Consider the following 19536-nt stretch of genomic DNA (forward strand, 5'->3'; position numbering starts at 1 on the left):
TTGTTGGAATAGGGTTGTCCATAGTATTTTTTAACAATCCTTTGTATTTCTGTGGGATCTGTTGTTATTTCGCCTCTATCGTTTCTGATTTTGTTTATTTGGGTCCTCTCTCTTTGCTTCTTGGTGAGCCTTGCTAGAGTTTTGTCAATCTTGTTTATCCTTTCAAAGAACCAGATCTTTGTTTCATTGATTTTCTGTATTGTTTTATTGGTCTCTTTGTCATTTATTTCTGCTCTAATCTTTATTATCTCCTTCCTTCTGCTCACTCTGGGCTTTTCTTGTTGCTCTCTTTCTAATTCTTTAAGCTGTAGATTTAGATGATTTACTACCATTTTTTCTTGTTTGTTGAGATAGGCCTGTAGAGCTATAAACTTCCCTCTCAGGACTGCTTTCATTGTGTCCCAAAGGGTTAGGATTGTTGTGTTTTCATTGTCATTAGTTTCCAGGATGTTTTTAATTTCTTCTTTGATCTCATTGGTAACCCAATCAATATTTAATAACATGCTATTCAGCTTCCAAGTGTTTGAGTATTTTGAGTTGTCTTTATTGTAGTTTATTTCTAATATTATGCCCTTGTGGTCTGAGAAGATGCTTGGTATGATTTCTATCTTCTTGAATTTGGGGAGACTTCGTTTGTGACCCAATATGTGGTCTATTTTTGAGGATGTCCCATGAGCACTTGAGAAGAACGTCTATTTTGTGGCTTTGGGGTGAAGTGTTCTGAAGATGTCTATTAAGTCCATCTGAACTAGTGAGTCATTTAGGATTGCTGTTTCTTTGCTGAGTTTTTGTCTAGCGGATTTATCCAGTGATGTCAGTGGTGTATTAAAGTCCCCTACTATGATTGTATTGTTGTCGATCTCTCCCCTGATATCTCCCAGGAGTTTTCTTATGTATGTGGGTGCTCCTGCATTAGGAACTTATATGTTTACTAGGGTTATATCCTCTTGTTGTATTGATCCCTTTAGTATTATGAAGTGACCTTCCTTATCTCTTGTTATGGCCTTCACTTTGAGGTCTATTTTGTCTGATATAAGTATTGCTACCCCAGCTTTTTTTTTCATTTCCATTTGCCTGAAAGATATTTTTTCATCCCTTCACTTTCAGTCTGTGTGAGTCCCTTCTAATGAGGTGGGTCTCTTGTAGACAGCAAATATATGGGTCATGTTTTTTTATCCATTCAGCCACTCGATGTCTTTTGATTGGACCATTTAGTCCATTTACGTTTAAAGTTATTATTGAAAGGTACTTGTTTGTAGCCATTTTTATTTTTTTGTGGCTGTTTTCTTTCTGAGCTTTTTAGTTCTTCTTTTTACACCAGTCCCTTTAGCATTTCTTGCATTGCTGGCTTGGTGGTGATAAACTCCCTTAGCCATTTTTTGTCTGTGAAATTTCTTATTTCCCCTTCAATTTTGAATGATAGCCTTGCTGGATAGAGTATTCTTAGATTCAGTCCTTTGCTTTGCATCACTTTGTAAATTTCTGTCCATTCTTTTGTGTCCTGATGTGTTTCTGTTGAGAAATCATTTGATAATCTGATGGGGGATCCTTTGTAGGTAACTCTCTGTTTCTCTCTTGCAGCCTTTAGAGTTATTTGTAGGTAACTCTCAGATTCTCTCTTTGTCTTGTACATTTGCCATCGTTATTATGACGTGTCTTGGTGTGGGTCTTTTGGGGTTCATCTTGCCTGGGATTCTCTGTACTTGTGTAACTTTTTTCTTCCCCATATCTGGGAAGTTTTCTGACATTATTTCTTCAGATAGATTTTCTAATCCTTGCTGCTCTTGTCCTTCTTGCAGCCCTATTATGCGTATGTTACTTCATTTCATGTTATCCCGAAGCTCCCTTAGGCTCTCCTCCTGCTTTTTAATTTTTTTCTCCAGTTGCTGTTCAGATTGAGCTTGTTTCTCTGCCTTATCTTCTAACTCACTAATTCAGTCCTCTGCTTCTTCTAGTCTGCTGTTGAAATTTTCCATGGTGTTTTTGATTGTAGCTATATAACTTTTCATTTCTTCCTGATTCTTGCATAGGTTGTTGATTTCCTCATCCATCCGGTGAATGAATTGTACGACCATTATTCTGAATTCTTTTTCTGTCATGTTGCATCCTTCAACTTCATTAATTTCCTTTCTTGGTGACTCCTCATTGTCTTTCCTATGGGTGTTGTGTTGTCTCTTCATTCTGATTATCTCCTGATGGTTCAAACGTCGAGTTGCGTGGGCCTGGGCTGTGTGCAGTGGGAGCCTCCCACCACCCTAGTGTCACTGAAGAGCTCTGACACTAAGATGTGTGGCTATTGTGGGTTGGTGGGAACCAGGCTCGCTCAGGGTCAGTGTTGTCAGCGCTCAATGTGGCCTCATATGTGCCCTTAGAATCAGGAACCCTGCCTGCACCGTGCTGGAACAGAGAATCCCCTGGAGCGTATTGAAAACCAGAGCCCCCTAGCATGTGCTAGGAGTCAGAGTTCCCCAAGAATCCAGTATCAGAGTCTCTGTTGCTTCGCACGACCTCGCCTTTAGAATCAGGGTCCCTGTGTGCCCCTGCAACAGAAATTGGAGTCACTAGCTCTTAGTATGAATGCACAGGGAATCAGGATCTCAGGCGCAGGTGATAAGAAACACAGTCAAGTCACTGGTGCTTGGTGCTGCCTCCTGCCCAGAGAATCGGGGTCCCTGGGCCTGTGCTACGTGGGACAAATTCCCGGTGTTCACGCGATTGCTCCCCGCCCAGGGCTCCGAAGCTGGCAGTGTGTGTAGAACAAGTTCCTGGTGTTCGCAGGATTGCTCCCAGCCCAGGACTACTGAACCCTGCCCTACACGGGATCAGTTCCAAGGTGCTGGTGCACTTCCAGGCTAAAGTTCCTGCAGCGCTGAGGCCCAGGCAAGGCGTGGGTCTATCAGTTAGTTACTCTGGTGCTGCCCATGAGCCTGCGGGAAGGGGGGATGGGCTCTGTTACTCACAGATCTGCCACGGGGATTTATGAACTTTTGGTGTCCGCAGGTCTGTAGCTGTGGTCACAGGTCTCTGTCCCCAGTGGCTGCAGGGTCCTGGTATGCGTCTGAGATCAGACTGGGTGGTGCTGAGGCCAGGATCATAGTCTCAAGCAGCTCTGTTTCCCAAGATGGCATGGTCGCTGTGCCTGTGCTGGCCGCCCAGGAGTGGCCGCGCAGGGAGCGGGACTCCGCTGCCTAAGACTGCCCGGTTTAGCAGCCCCTTAGAAGACCTGCAGAATCTAACTGTCCCTAGCTCATACACACACACCACACACGTCCACACACTCCTCTATCACTTCCTTGCACTCTCACACTCTCTCCCTCCCTACCTTCCTGCTGGTCGCCATTTTTACCAGTCTCCACTTGTCATTCTTCATGGAATGGAAATCCTGCCAAAAGCATCTATGGTAACCACCAGTGTAACAAAATGTATGTTAGAGCATAGGGTTAAATTCTATGACAGTCTAAAGAATAATTAAACAAAGTTTATTAATTTGTAGCTGATTAAATCACTAATCTAATAATATTTCTTGGCTTAATTTTTTAACTACTTGTTTAAAATATTTAACTAAGATGACCAAAGAAAGGTAAGTTTCTGAAAGGACAGCCAGGGGATAAGTATTTTCTAAGAAATCTCCACAGGGATTCTTCTGTTCAGAAAACTATTAAATTTAAAGTGATTCTCACAACAATTCCAAAAATAGGTTAATATCCAAAATGTATAAAGAACTCATACAATTCAACACCAAAAAAACAAACAACCCAAATAAATAATAGGCATAGGACCTGAACAGACACTTCTCCCAATAAGTCATATAAAGGGCCAACAGGTACATGAAAGGATGCTCAACTCCACTAGTTATTAGGTAAGAGCTAATCAAAACTACAAAGAGATGCTACTCACACCTGTTAGAATGTCTGTTATCAACAAGACAAGTAGTAATGAGTGTTGGAGATATGAAGAAAAAGGAGTTGGCAGGAATGTAAACCAGTACAATCACTGTGGAAAACAATATGGAGGCTCCTAAAAGATTAAGAATAAAGTTACCATATGGCCCAGCAAAGCCTCTTCTGGGTATCTATTTGAAAATGTTGAAAACATTTATTTACAGATATATATCCACTCCTATGTTCACTGCAGAATCATTCGCAGTTGCCAAGACATGGACACAACTGAAATGCCCTTCAATAGAGGATTGGATAGAGAAGATGTGGTACATACATACTATGGAATACTACTTACTCACCCATAAGTAAAGGTTAAATACTGCCATTTGCAACATGGATGGATCTTGAGAATATCATGTGAAGCAAAATAAGTGAGACAGAAAAAGTTAAGAGACATATGTGGGCTATAACACTGAAACTCATAGACACAGACAACAGTATGGTCATTACTAGAGGGAAAAGGGTGGAGGGGCCGTAAAGATAAAAGGGGGTCAAATACATGGTGGCTGAAGATTTGACTTTGGGTGGTTGGTACACAATGCAATATACTGATGTTTTATCATAGAACTGTACACTTGAAACCTATATAATCTTATTAACCATTTTCACCCTAATAAATATAATTAAAAAATATCTATAATAAGAAAAGCACAATATGCTAATTTGATCAGCGAGCCGAACAACCTTCCAGAGTCATTCCACACGTCCTTCCGGACAAAGCCACAGTGGCAGGGGCTGAGGCAGAGGTGGTTACGGGCGATCAGGCAGGCAGAGTGCTTAGGGGTGATCAGGCAGGCGAGTGGTTAGGGGCAATCAGGCAGGCAGAGTGGTTTGGGGCAATCAGGCAGGCAGGCAAGCAGTAAGGGGCATCAGGCAGGCAGGTGAGCATTTAGGGGTAATCAGGCAGTCAGGCCTAGGCAGTTAGGGGAGATCAAACAGGCAGGCAGAGTGGTTAGGGGTGATCAGGCAAGCAGGCAGGAGAGTGATTAGGAGCCAGCATTCCTGGATTGCGAGAGGGATGTCCTAGGGATCAGGCCTAAACTGGCAGTCAGACATCCCCCAAGGGGTCCTGGATTGCAAGAAGGTGCAGATCAGGCTGAGGAACATCCCCCTCACCACTGTGCACAAATTTCATGTACTGGGCCTCTAGTACATAAATAAAAGTGGTTATCAATTCTGGATGTATAGCAGGATCATCTAGGGATACCAGTGCTTTATATTTGAACAACTAAACCAAAACTTTAAAGATGAGGCTCAGATATTAGAATATTTTTTAAAACCTCCCCCCGATAATTCCAATGTGTAGCCAGTCTGAGAACTTGACTGGAGAATTGAAAAGAGGCTTTCTAAAAAGTGCATTTTATCTACATCAGTGACCTAAATTACAAAGTCAATTCAAAGGCATGAAGGGCTTAAGGCCTAGTCTTCTGTTTCATTAGGGCAAAGTTCACTCACAACACACCCCATGGTATCTGCCTAAAGGAGCTGAAGACATTTCCACCCAAAAACCTGCTCACGGATTTTTATAGCAGCTTCGTTTATAATTGATAAAATTTAGAAACTGTCCTTCAGTGAATGGATGAAGTGTGGTAGGTATGTACAGACTATGGGATGTTACTCAGCACCAAAAAGAAATGAGCTATGAAGCCATGAAAAGACATGAGGAAATGTAAATGTGTCTTACTAAGGGAAAGAAGCCAATCTGAAAAGGACACACACTGTATGATTCCAACTACATGGCATCTGCACAAGGAAAAACTATGAAAGCAGTAAAAAGAACAGTTGCCAGTGCTTGGCGGAAGGGAGGAATGGATAGGTGGAGAGCAGAGGATATTTAGGGCGAGAAAGTATTCTGTATATACTATAATGATGAACATATATCATTATAAACTTGTCCACACTCAGAATATGCAATACACCAGGAGGGAAGTTTAAGGTAAATTATGGACTCTGAGTGATAATGAGGTGCTACTGTAGGTTCATTGATTATAACAAATGTAGTACTTTGGTAGAGAATGTTGATAATGAATGAGCTATGTGTATGTGGAAACAAGGGATATATGGGAAATCTCAGTTTCTTTCAGTTTTTATATAAACCTAAAACTTCTTCAAAAACTTAAAGTCTTTCATTTAAAAAAAGAACAAAAAAAATCACATTTTTTATTCTAAAAAGTGGGTCATTTTTTATCAATATGGGAATTTTGGGATACCTTTGATTTTCAACCCAGCACTATATATGAACCACATGGAGAATAAGGGGAAGATGGCTCATTGTATATATTGTTTGCATAAAATATATCTTTAATGTGATAATTATGTAATACTTATCTGATATTGCTATATTCTTTCTTGAAGAGTGTGAAGAGGAAAAACATCCAGGGGAGATAGCCTTCACACAACTAAAAATTATTATGAACATCAAGCTGCATAAATTATCATAAAACACAGTACCAGCATTATCAGTTTTCAATTTGAGTTTAAGTATTGAAATATATTGGTGTGGGATCAGCAAAATAACCAGAGAAAAGGAAGAGGAGAGAGAATATAATTGGGGTAAATTTGTCTCTAGAAAAAAAATAGGCATATATGCATATAAATAAAAAGCTTGTATGTACAGTTAGGGTCATGTCAAAAAAAAAAAATCCTGAATCCTTCATATGGACTTTGTGGGCTCACATGAATCCCCAGTGAAGAATCTTTAAGTTAGAAGAAATAATTTTGAACAGGATGAATAGGAGCAAAGCCCAAACTTCAAATTTTGGGCAGAAATCTAGAAGTAATTATGCAGAACAAAAGGGAAAAGTCCTCACCTTAAAAACAAGTGTATGAATCTGAATTATGTAGGTAATCAGGATATATGTATTCATTTCATAAGTATTTATTTTAATGCCCATTATCTGCCAGACCTTTGATAAATAATGAATACCTAACATGAAGACAAAAATCCATGCCACCAAAAAATTCGCAATTTGGGATGGCCTGTCTATTTGTTAGGAACAAGCCAAGTTCAGATCAATAACAGAGAGAGACAGGAATTACAATATATACATTCAGCAAGTCAGTGCAATGTGCCAAATGACACAGAGGCACCAAGACCAGAGGACAGAATGACAGGATTTGACAAAGGGCTATTCACATATTTCAGAGTTTTTATCAGAAATGCATATTAATTTTAATCAGCTGTTTTTCAAATATCCTTAGAGAGTTTTCAATGTTATTTTTCCTTTGATAAATTTGTTGATAAATTTTAATAGTAGATTTCTAATAGCAAGCATTCTTTTATTATTAAAATCTATCCCACTCGATGGTTTGTATTTAAAGTGTTTCAGATTTCTATTTGTGAATATTTTAAAGGATATTTATATTGACTCAAAAGCGAGGCTAATGTATGGTATTTTTCATGTGTACATTGTTTTCAAATTTGATACAATGATACAATATTATACTTGCTTCGGAAATAAGATTTCTCTCTTCTTTCAACTCTGAAACGGTTTAAGTAGAAATGGGATTTTGTGCTTCTGAGACATGTGAAAGGATTGACATGGGGGCACAGAGTTTGCATACTCCATGTTCTAATTCTTTTCCAGGATATTTGGTCAGTCTACTTTGCCAGCACTTCTGGGCTCCATTCTGGAGGGTATTATGCTAAGCAAAATTAGCCAGTCAGAGAAGGACAAGTATCACACAATCTCACTCATATGTGGAATCTAATGAACAAAATAAACTGATGAACAAAATAGATGAAGATATATATATATATATGTATATATATACATATATATACATATATATACATATATATGTGTATATATATGTGTATATATATATATATATATATATATATATATATATATATATATTTTAGAGGCCCGTTGTACGAAGAGATTCATGCAATAGGCCTTCCTTCCCCTGGCTTCTGGCACCTGTTTTCCTCCGGCACTCAGGACCCAAGCCTTCGCTCTGGCCGCAGCAGAGAAGCCAAGCCTCTTCAGTCTTCAGTCTTCACTCCAGGCCAGCATATGCAAATTAACTGCCATCTTTGTTGGGTTAATTTGCATATTCATCCTGATTGACTGGTGGGCGAGGCGAAGTGACACCAATTTGCATGTTTCTCTTTTATTAATATATATATACATATATATATATATACACACATACATATATATGTATATATGTATATGAAAAGAAAACAAAAACTCAAGAACTAAGACAGTTAAACTTCAAGTTCTGCCGGAAGCCGGTCCATCCTTGCTGCTTGACACAGTCGCTGCAGGAAAGAAACATCTGCACAGCATATGTTTCAAGGGACCTGGCATATATAGCATACTGTTCTTAATATGTTTGCTCCCCTTAGCGCTGTGTGTTTTAACCAAGGTCACCTCTCCAAGAAAGGTTGTTTCCCCAGGTAGGAATTTTTCCCTGAAATCAGGGAGGGGATGCCTCTCCTAGAAAGGTTGTTTCCCCAGGTAGGAATTTTTCCCTGAAGTCAGGGAGGGGATGAAACTCCTTAACTAAGTGCCAGGCGGGTAGTTAATCACTACAAACAGTCATGCTTAAGCTACATAATCTTTACTCCCTGGAATGGAGATAAGAAACGCCCTAACCTTTGTAATAGAAATTGACAGGATTAAAATCAACTGGTATAAATACGGATGTAACAAAACAATAAACAGCAGAACCTCTCTGGAGATCCAGACCAGAACTTGGCTGGAGATCCTGGCTGGAGATCCTGGCTAGGCTGCTGATCAACTGAACACTGTCTCCGTGTCCTTCCTTCTTCGCCAACTCCGTCTACACCTTTGGGGACCCCTGGACCTGCTGGGGTTGGACCCCGGCATCTGGCGCCCGAACAGGGTTCCCTTAGGTAAGTCCCCCCGTACTTGGGACGGATAGGACTGCACTGTAGGGTGCTTCAGACCCCCCCATAGAGAATAAGTAGGGTAAGCGGGTAGTTAGTACAGAACTTAGATTGACAAGATGGGTCATACTGAGTCTAAAGAAAAAAGACTCTGTATTAATCTTTTAACGCATATGCTTACTAGCAGAATTGGAGTTGAGGTTTTTCCCAGTGAGACAGAAAGTTTTATAGAAGAAGTATGTCAATGGCTTCCAGAGGATGGAACTGTTAATTTAAAAACTTGGGTTGAAGTAGGAAAGCAATTAAAGAAACACCATGAATCTGACAAGGTCCTGCCATGTTTCTTTTCCCTCTGGGATTCAATCTGTGACACCTTGGCACCAGAGGCAAAAACGGTTGAACTTTCTCAAAATTTAAATAGTCCCTCGGCTCCACCCAGAGAGGACACATCATCATTGTCTTCAGCTCAATCTAAAAGCAATTTAGCTATGCCTACTGATCGGGAGGAGAATAAATATCATAAACATGACCATTGTTCCTTTCCAGTCAGTAGAGAGGAGAATAGCCCTCCCATTCAAAACAGGCTCCCCAAATTAGAAAGGAAGCCTAAACCAGGTCCTGTGGCTCCTATGAGCTCCATGTCTAAATTTCAAAGGGCCATAAGAGAAGCTGAAGCTAATGGAGATCTTGAATTCTCACTCTGCTTCCCAGTTACATATGAGAATGAGTCTGGTGGGAATAGAAACCCCACCTTGGAGCCTATACCTTACAAAGTACTTAAAGAATTAAAATTGGCCTGCTCTGAATATGGACCTCTAGCTCCTTACACACAAACCTTGGTAGAAACCCTAGCCAGTAAATGGATGACTCCTTAGGATTGGTCACAGGTTTGTAAATCCTGTCTCTCAGGAGGCGATTACTTATTATGGAAAACTGAATATGAAGATCTTGCTAAGAAAGCTGTAGCCACTAGCGAAAAAACCAGAAAAAGAATAACCCTAGACATGATATTAGGAGAAGGTGATTTTAACACGGCTGAGGAGCAAATGAATATGCCCACAGAGGCACTTACCAAAGTAACCAGTTGTGCAGTAAGTGCCTGGAAATCCCTACCTTATACAGCAGGAAAAACCACCACCCTTACAGAGGTTAAACAGAAGGTCGAGGAACCATATCAGGATTTCCTTTCTCGCCTCATGCAGGCAGTCAAGAGAGTAATCAATAACAAAGAGGCAGCCGATATCCTAATCAAACAACTGGCTTTTGAAAATGCTAATAATACCTGTCAGGCTTTATTAAGGCCGATTCGCAGAACAGGAACTATAAATGATTTTATAAAACAGTGTGCTGATGTAAGTCCAGCATTTATACAGGGTGTAGCTATAGCTGCAGCTCTCAAAGGGGAGACATACCCTCAATATGTACAGGCTATAGGACAAGCCAGCAATACTACAGGTAATAAAAGAAATATGAACTGCTACTCTTGTGGCTTGTCTGGGCACTTTAGCAGAGAATGCCCAAATAAAAATAATAATACTCAGGCCAGATGGCAAGCTCCTCGACAGCCTGGAAATACATTAGGGAATAATATTAATCCTCCAAAAACCGTTTGTCCCCGATGTCAGAAAGGATTCCATTGGGCAAAGGAATGTAGATCAAAATACCATAAAAATGGTCGGCCTTTAAACTCTACAAATAGCTCCCAAGGAGGTTATATACCATCACCTCAATCGGGAAACTTGAGAAGGGGCCAGCCCCAGGCCCCTGCAATAATAGGGGCATCAACCTTCAACCCCTTTGCAAATTTCGATCAGTCAGTGACCTCTTCAGGGCAACCCCAGGCAGTGCAGGATTGGACCTCCACTCAACCACCCATGCAGTACTAACCCCAGACTCCCCAGTAGCAGCCATTCCTACGGGAGTGTCTGGGCCACTGCCTGAGGGAACTGTAGGTTTAATATTAGGACGGAGCTCCACCTCGTTACAGGGGATCTTAGTCATCCCAGGAGTTGTTGATGCAGACTACACAGGAGAAATACAGATTTTACTTTCCCCACCCACCACAACTATACAGATTCAGCCCAACCAGAGAATTGCCCAATTAATCCTGTTACCAATACATAAAATAGGGACAGCTGTTACCCAGGAAGCTAGAGGGGCCGGAGGCTTTGGATCTAGTGATGCAGCATTTTGGATACAAGAAATCCATGCTACTAGACCTACAAAAATTTTACAAATTCAGGGAAAACCAATTGAAGGTCTATTGGATACAGGAGCAGATGTTTCCTGCATAGCAGGGAAGGATTGGCCCTCTTCATGGCCCACGCACACCACCTCCACTTCCCTAGTAGGACTAGGCAAGGCATCTAATGTGAAAAAGAGTTCTCAGATTTTAACTTGGGCTGATGAAGATCAACATTCGGGAACATTCTGTCCCTATGTAATTACGACTCTCCCCTTTACATTATGGGGAAGAGATATCTTGTCTCAAATGGGAGTTCTATTATATAGCCCCAGCGGTGTTTGATTTACTCCTGTTACAAAATATTACAAGAAAATGAGTTTAAATATTCCTCTCCTCATCATGTTCTACAACATACTCTATTTGTAATTAATATACTAAATGTAGATTCTGAGGGAAATTCCCCAATGTACAGGCATTGGAACCCTGATCTAACTAAACCTAAAGCCCTCGTCAAATGGAGAGACTTGCTTACAGGAGCCTGGAAGGGACCTGATGTACTTTTAACCCAGGGGAGAGGATATGCTTGTATATTTCCACAGGATGCAGACTCACCTGTGTGGATTCCAGACCGTCTAGTCCGACCTTATGTCTCACCGCCCGCCATCTCTGCCTCATCATAGCACACCTGACCAGTGCCCATCTGCAGCAGATGTGCAGACCTGAGCTGGAACAATCTGTCCATTGGGAGGATCACATGTGCCTCCGTTTTGTCTTTCCACATGTCCCAGCTTTGCCCCACATCTCCTTTCCTTTTTCCTTTTTTTAAAATCTAACTACTTGTTTGCTGGTTCTTTGGCCTTTCTCCTTCTTTCCTGAACACAGCCTTTTCTAGAATCTCCCTACCCTACTGTTCCAGGAAGGGCACCTCCCTTTTATGCCGTGACTAGGGGTGTTTGGTATATGCCCCATACATGGAGTTGTCTTGTGCCAAGAGCCTGACATCCTGGGCTGAGAAAGCCCTGTTCCAGGACTCTCCTTTGTCCTGTATTGGTGCCTCTTACCCTTGTGCCAAGAGGGACCCTCTTCTTTAAATCCAATTGCCCATAGCTGTTGCCTGAGCTCTCTGTTCATGCTGAGGTTGAAGCCGCATGGTGGCTGGTACCATGGATCTGTCTCTGGCCCAATGGCGTAAGCTGGGCCCTCTCTAGAGAAGAAACCTGAGTTCCCTATGATCAATGCCAGAGCCCCGCCAGCAGGCAAGGGGATCCCAAGGCAGTTGCTGGGCATGGAGGCCAGAGGGACATAGGCTATCAAGGAGACAAAACTGAACCTCACATCACCCTACTTGGCCCAGAGATGGCTGGTAGTCAACGACGGGTAAGACTCCACAGGGTGGGGCAACCTAAGACAGGCACAGTCGGGGGCCAGTAGGAGAAAACTTGGGGTGCAACAAAGGTGGGGCACAGACCCCCCTCCCCAATGGTGCAGGGGCTTGAACACTCGGCCCTTCTGAGGAAGGTCTCCTGTCCCCATGGCTGCTTCCTGCTTCCCATGCCCAGCTCAGATCGGGACCCAGGTAAAGACAGAGACTGGCTGACAGCAGCTGCCCTCTCACTGCAACAGGACTTGTTTCCCATTTCTACCTGGGACCACAGGGAAAGGGGAAGCTGAAGGAAAGGGCTGTGTCAGGATGCTGCCTTCTTCCCTTTCTTCTCCCTCTTTTTTCTAAAACACTTCCATGCCTTGTAGTTCTTTTGCTTTCTCTTCTTTTTCTACTACCCTCCATTTTCCATATCAGCTGGATCCAGAGGGCACAGCTTACTCCTCCTCGGACATCGACACCACCATCAACCACGGCCCTGATGGACCCTTTGATGCAGCCCTTCAACTTGCTGACGCTTCGGGAAGCCTGTCGCCAGTGACGCCGCCCGCTAGCCAGACCAACAAAGACAATCAAACCAACAACTTGAGGACAGCTGAAATCCCTTGACTGAAGAGGCTGGCAACCTTCTACAGGAATGGGGCTCCTTCTGCGCTCCATCCACTATGTTTATAGCTATGCTCACTATCATTGCTTGCTACTCTTCTTCCGAGACTTAAATGGCCCAATCTGAGAGGTGGCCACTGATTTGCATGCGCTATCATTTAAAAAATAAAAAAGGGGGAATTTGCCGGAAGCCGGTCCATCCTTGCTGCTTGACACAGTCGCTGCAGGAAAGAAACATCTGCACAGCATATGTTTCAAGGGACCTGGCATATATAGCATACTGTTCTTAATATGTTTGCTCCCCTTAGCGCTGTGTGTTTTAACCAAGGTCACCTCTCCAAGAAAGGTTGTTTCCCCAGGTAGGAATTTTTCCCTGAAGTCAGGGAGGGGATGCCTCTCCTAGAAAGGTTGTTTCCCCAGGTAGGAATTTTTCCCTGAAGTCAGGGAGGGGATGAAACTCCTTAACTAAGTGCCAGGCGGGTAGTTAATCACTACAAACAGTCATGCTTAAGCTACATAATCTTTACTCCCTGGAATGGAGATAAGAAACGCCCTAACCTTTGTAATAGAAATTGACAGGATTAAAATCAACTGGTATAAATACGGATGTAACAAAACAATAAACAGCAGAACCTCTCTGGAGATCCAGACCAGAACTTGGCTGGAGATCCTGGCTGGAGATCCTGGCTAGGCTGCTGATCAACTGAACACTGTCTCCGTGTCCTTCCTTCTTCGCCAACTCCGTCTACACCTTTGGGGACCCCTGGACCTGCTGGGGTTGGACCCCGGCAAAGTTCCATTGTTTCAATGTTTCTCCCACTGGCTGCAGTGCACAGGCACCTACTACTGAAGCTGGTCTTGCTCTGTTTCTTCTCTATGTGAGTAAAGTTTTGTTTCCATCCAGTGCTTAATTGCAGTGTTTTCATTAGCAAATCCAGTTTAAATGCTGTGGGCAGACATGTTCAGACTTTTACTCCTGATAAAAAGCAACAGATGCCCCTGACTTAAGGAATTCATTAATACCCCATTACACTATCTTGCTGGTCCCACCAACTTTCATGTGTACATTTCCTTACATATACTCAGCATTTTAAAACTACTCATTGAACAAAAGAATACATAAATGAATGCAGGAGGTACAGTTTGCAAAATGTGTGTAATTGAGGTCTTCTAGAAAGGGCAATATGTATTAATTTTATGTTTGAAGAAAAAAAAACTCATTTCAAATTTACTTCCATTAAGTCAATAAATGTCCTTCTTGAAAGTTATGTGTTTATAATTGCAGGCACTTACTGTAATTATGCAACACTTGCTTTGGAAAAGGACAAGCAGTTTTGAACTGTGTGGCAAATGATACCTGATGTCATGTAAGCAATTTATAACTGGGTAACTCTTTTACAGTCTAAGAGCTATAATAAATACTTCAAGTAATGTTTTACCAGTATGGAAATAATTGTCTAATTAGTAATGCACCACTACAGAATGACAAGAGCTTTATAAAAATGAAGTATATGCGCCACAATTTGGAGGACAAATTATGGAAGTTAGAGGAAAAAGAAAGTCATGTTATTAATATAGACTTCCACTAAATAACCTATTAAAATGGTTTTTAAAATATTCTTCGAAGTCCTGATCATGTGGTACTAACACATTGTTTCTAAATGTTGATCAAAACTCATCAGTTTGGTCCTAGCCAGTTTGGCTAAGTGGATAGAGTGTTGGCCTGCTGCTGACTGAAGGGTCCCAGGTTCAATTCCAGTCAAGGACACATACCTCAGTTGCAGGCTCGATTGAGGGTCTGATAACTCAGTTGCAGGCTCAATCCACAGTCAGATTGCATCTGGTCACAGGATATGTCTCTCTCACATAGATGTTTCCCTCTCTGTCTCTTCCCCCCTTCTCACTCTCTCTAAAAATTAGTGGGGGAAAAATATCCTCAGGTAAGGATTTAAAAAAACACACTAAAATAATTAATTTGATTTTTAATTCAGTTTTAAAGATTATCATGAAAATATGTATATGATCTTTTACACTCCTTTGGAAGCACATACCTTTAAGACAAATATGACTAGCACAATGTATTTTTTTGAGTTATGAACATTATTACTAATCTTAGTTGTTGCCACTGACAGGAGGAATCCAAGGATGAAAAGTACTACGACATCTGTTTTGTACCTGTTACTATGATTTATTTTAATCAAATATTTATCACTTTCTGAAATTTTGATATTTGCTATTCTAACTGACTTTCTTCTCCCAAAATAAAGCAGATCAGGGGTTGTGTTTTTATTACTATTCTATCCGAGTAGGCAGAAGAATCCTTGGGTGCACTTAGAAGCACTCAAAAAAATATTATGGCACATATGCATGAATGCATAGTCACATTAGTTAATTGTTTTTACATCTATAATTTAGCTGAATATATTTTCAGAGAGACCTTGGGGGCTAGGATGATTGGAAAAGTCCTCCCTGAAAAGATGTTTGACTAAATAAGAAAAATAAAAAGTAGGCAGCCATACAAAGATATGGATCAACAGAATTCTAAGCAAAGAGATATGAGAGCCCTGACATTGAAATTCATTCAGTGTGTATCATTATTCCAGTAGAATGGCAAAGATAAATACAAAATAAATTGTGTAATATGGTTCTCAATTAATTCTATAACCTGGTTCCCAACCAAAAGAAACTTAAAACTCCCCAAAACATGAAGTAACATGTGAATAAAGCAGTTTGTTTGTCTGTTTTTAATTCAGATATGTGCTATAGATTCTGAAGGGTATTTTATAAATATCATCATCATCCTATATAATAAAAGGGTAATATGCAAATAGACCGAATGGCAGAAAAACCAAATAACCAATCAAAGCGTAATGCTAATGATATGCTAAGGCTGCTCAAGCACTCGCTATGATGTGCACTGACCACCAGGGGAGCAGATGCTCCAACCAGTAGGTTAGCTTGCTGCTGGCGTCTGGCCGATCAGGACTGAGTGAGGTGGGCTGGACATGTCCTGAAGCCCTCCTGCAGTCCCTCCCTGGCCAGATCGTGCACGAGTGGGGTCCCTCAGTCTGGCCTGTGCCCTCTTGCAATCCAGGACCCCTCAGGAGATGTTGGAGAGCCATTTTCAGCCCAATCCCACAAGCCACTTCCCTTGGGAGGGTGCCAGATTCAGGGCTTGTGGCTGGTGAGTGCTGTCTTTCCCAATCAGGACTGATTGAGTGTGAGCCTGCGGCAGGCACAGTGGGGCCAGGATGAGCAGGAGCAGCAGGTAGGAGCTGCAGGCAGCATTGGACTGCAGGTTTTGGCCCAATCCTTGCAGGCAACCCAGAGAGACCCCACCCATGCCCAAATTCATGCACCGGGCCTCTAGTATTAATATATTTTTCTTCTCCTCTTAGTTTCCAACAATTTCTAATTAACGACATTGGCTATGAATTGTATCAAATAATTTTTTTTAATATACTTTATTGATTTTTTACAGAGAGGAAGGGAGAGGGATAGAGAGTTAGAAACATTGATGAGAGAGAAACATTGATCAACTGTCTCCTGCACATCTCCTACTGGTGATGTGCCCACAACCAAGATACATGCCCTTGACTGAAATTGAACCTGGGACCTTCCAGTCTGCAGGCCAACGCTCTATCCACTGAGCCAAACCGGTTAGGGATCAAATAATTTTTATAAAGATTTTGAGAAAACCATTATTCTATTAATATACTGAAGTACATTGACAGAATTTCAAATAACAAGCCATTCTGAAATTTCTGAAATATATCCTACTTAGTTCTTCATGTAATAGTCATTAAATAATTGAATTTGGGGGGCTGATATTTCTTTAGGATTTTTGCTTCTAAATTCATGAATGAGACTGGTTTGTACTTCTTTTATAGGTTTGATAACAAGGTGATGATGATTTCATAAAAAAAATTTAGAAAGCCCTGGCCAGTGTGGTTCAGTTGGTTGGGCATCGTCCAGTGCACCCAAAGATCACCAGTTCGATTCCCTGTCAGGACACCTGCCTGGGTTGCAGGCTCAATCCCTGCTACCACAGACAGTGTAGGAGGTAACTGATGGATGTTTCACTCTCACTTCCATGTTTCTCGCTCTCTCCGTGTCTCCCTTCCTCTCTCTAAAAGTAAATTAAAAAAATCTTAAAAAAAAAGAATTTTGAAACATTTATTCTCCTCTCTTATTCACTAGTAGAGTGTATGTAGAGAGATGCTATTCTCTAGTTAAATATTTAGTAGAGTTCATCAGTGAAGCAATCTGGGCGTGGAGTTATAGAAGGTTACTAATATTAATATTAAATGTGTAGCAACAATTCTAATGTTCTATTTTATCTTATATGAGCTTCAGTAAGTTTATTTTTCAAGAATTTTACATTTAGTTTCCCAAAATTGTTGACCTAGCGTGCTCATAGTAACTTCCATAATAATTTTTAATTCCTCAAAAATTAAAGATATGTTTCATAATATCCTCCAATTTGTGAGATTGGTTACTTTTTAGTTACTCTTTCTTGATCCATCTTGCCAAGTGTTTCAGGTTTTTGCCAATTTTATTGGTCTTTTCAAAGAATTAACTTCTGCCTTAATCAATCACATCTAGAATTGGTTTATTTTCCATTTTGGTAATATCTGTTCACTTCTGTATTGTCTTCTCCCTTTTGCTAACTTTTGGTATTTTTTGCTGATATTTTCCAAACTTTTTTGGATCATTGATGTTCAGTCTTTCTTCTTTTTAATGTAGCATTATGGTTCTGTCTTTCCTGTTAGTAAAATATAGCTGCATCCCCAAACTTTTGATAGGTCATATTTACTCATTTCCATTGTAATGTTTGTTTTAAATCTAAAAGTTATGAGAAATGTGTTATATGAATTCAAATTATTTGTGGGATTTCTAGCTTTTGTTGTTATGATTGCCATCTTAATTCTACTGGGTCTGAAACATATTCTCTATGATTTCATTCATTTGAAATTGTTTTATACTTGCTTTATGCATCAGCATATGTTCCATTTCAGTAAATTATCTTTGAGCAATCTAAAGAAATCTTTATTTTTCATTTGTTGGGTACAATGTCATTTATATGATAATTAAGTCATGTTTGTTTACTTCATTTCTGTTAAACTTTTCTACATTTATGTTAATTTTCAGTGTAGTTATTCTATAGGTAACTGAGAGAATTATCCAAAAATCCACAAATATGGTTGTGGATGTATTTATTTATCCTTGTAGCTCTTGTTGGTTTTATATATTTGAAGTTATATTAATGGGGTCCTTAAAATTTAGAATTGCTATATATTCTTAGTATATCAAAACTTTTATTAGTATGAAATGTCACTTTAACAAAATATTTTACTTTATTCTGATATTAAAAGCATTTTATGAACTTTCTTTCACATCTTATTTGCATGGCATACATTGTTCCATGATCCTGATTTTTATTTTTCTAAGCATGTATTTTTTAAGCATCATACAGTTGTTTAACATATTCTGATGTCTTAGCCATTTAACAATAACATTACCGTAATAACTGGTACATTTGAGTTTAAAAGTAACATTTTACTATTAGCATTTAATTTGTAAACAATCTATGTTTCATTTCTTCATTACTTAGAAACTTTCAATGAATTGCTTTTATTCCCTATTTACCTCAATTAGCATTTTGACATACAATCTTACAGTATTTTTATAGTGATTACTCTAGAGACTGCACATGGATCCTTGACTTATTCAAGTCTAATCATACCACTTGTATCCTATACTATTATCTCTACAAAAATTTGGCCTCTCCATTTTCTTAATTATTCCTTTCTGTGACCTGAGTTAGACTTTCAAAATGGCCTTTAAACTATGTCCCCTGAGTAGTGTGACCATATGCCTTGGTTTGACTAACCAGTCCATGTTTACACCTGTGGATATCAACTAATATCTATTAACTTTCATTCTCAAAACTCACAATTTGAAAATACATTATATCGTCATTTTACTCATATCTCTATTTTAACCTCTCGGTGTTTTCTATTTCATATGTCTCTTCAAATTTCAGTGTTCAGGTTTTCTTCTGACTCATCAACCTACTCAAAGACTTTTTCTATTTAACTAGGCCTAATCTATAGTTTAGCCCACTCATATACTTTTTCAAATTTTGTTCTAGTTCTATTTTCTGTTAAATTAGAAAATTAAGTTAGTTCTGTTAAACTCTATTTTTCACTATATATTCGTCAAAAATGTACACTTATTTTTTAAAGTATTTTCTAGCTCTATGCTACTCTCACTGATCGTTCCTATTTTTTCTTTGGATAGCTTCATTACTTGGATTCTCTACAAGTCTCTTTTACTTGTCTATTGTTTGTCTTGCTTTTCGTTGATATAACACTGTGTCTCTGGAATGTCTTCTTTCTAATTGCACACTAGAAAATGTACATAAAAGATTACAATGGTAATTTAATACACTGATTAATATTTTTTTTTCATAAATGAGGACTTACATCTACCTGTGGTAAGTGATTTTTCTAGAGAAGCTAGCAATCTCAGAACACCTTTATTCAATTAATTTAAGAGGATT

The sequence above is a fragment of the Myotis myotis genome, unplaced genomic scaffold, assembly GCF_014108235.1.
Source record: "Myotis myotis isolate mMyoMyo1 unplaced genomic scaffold, mMyoMyo1.p scaffold_m19_p_1, whole genome shotgun sequence".
Classification (NCBI taxonomy): Eukaryota; Metazoa; Chordata; class Mammalia; order Chiroptera; family Vespertilionidae; genus Myotis; species Myotis myotis.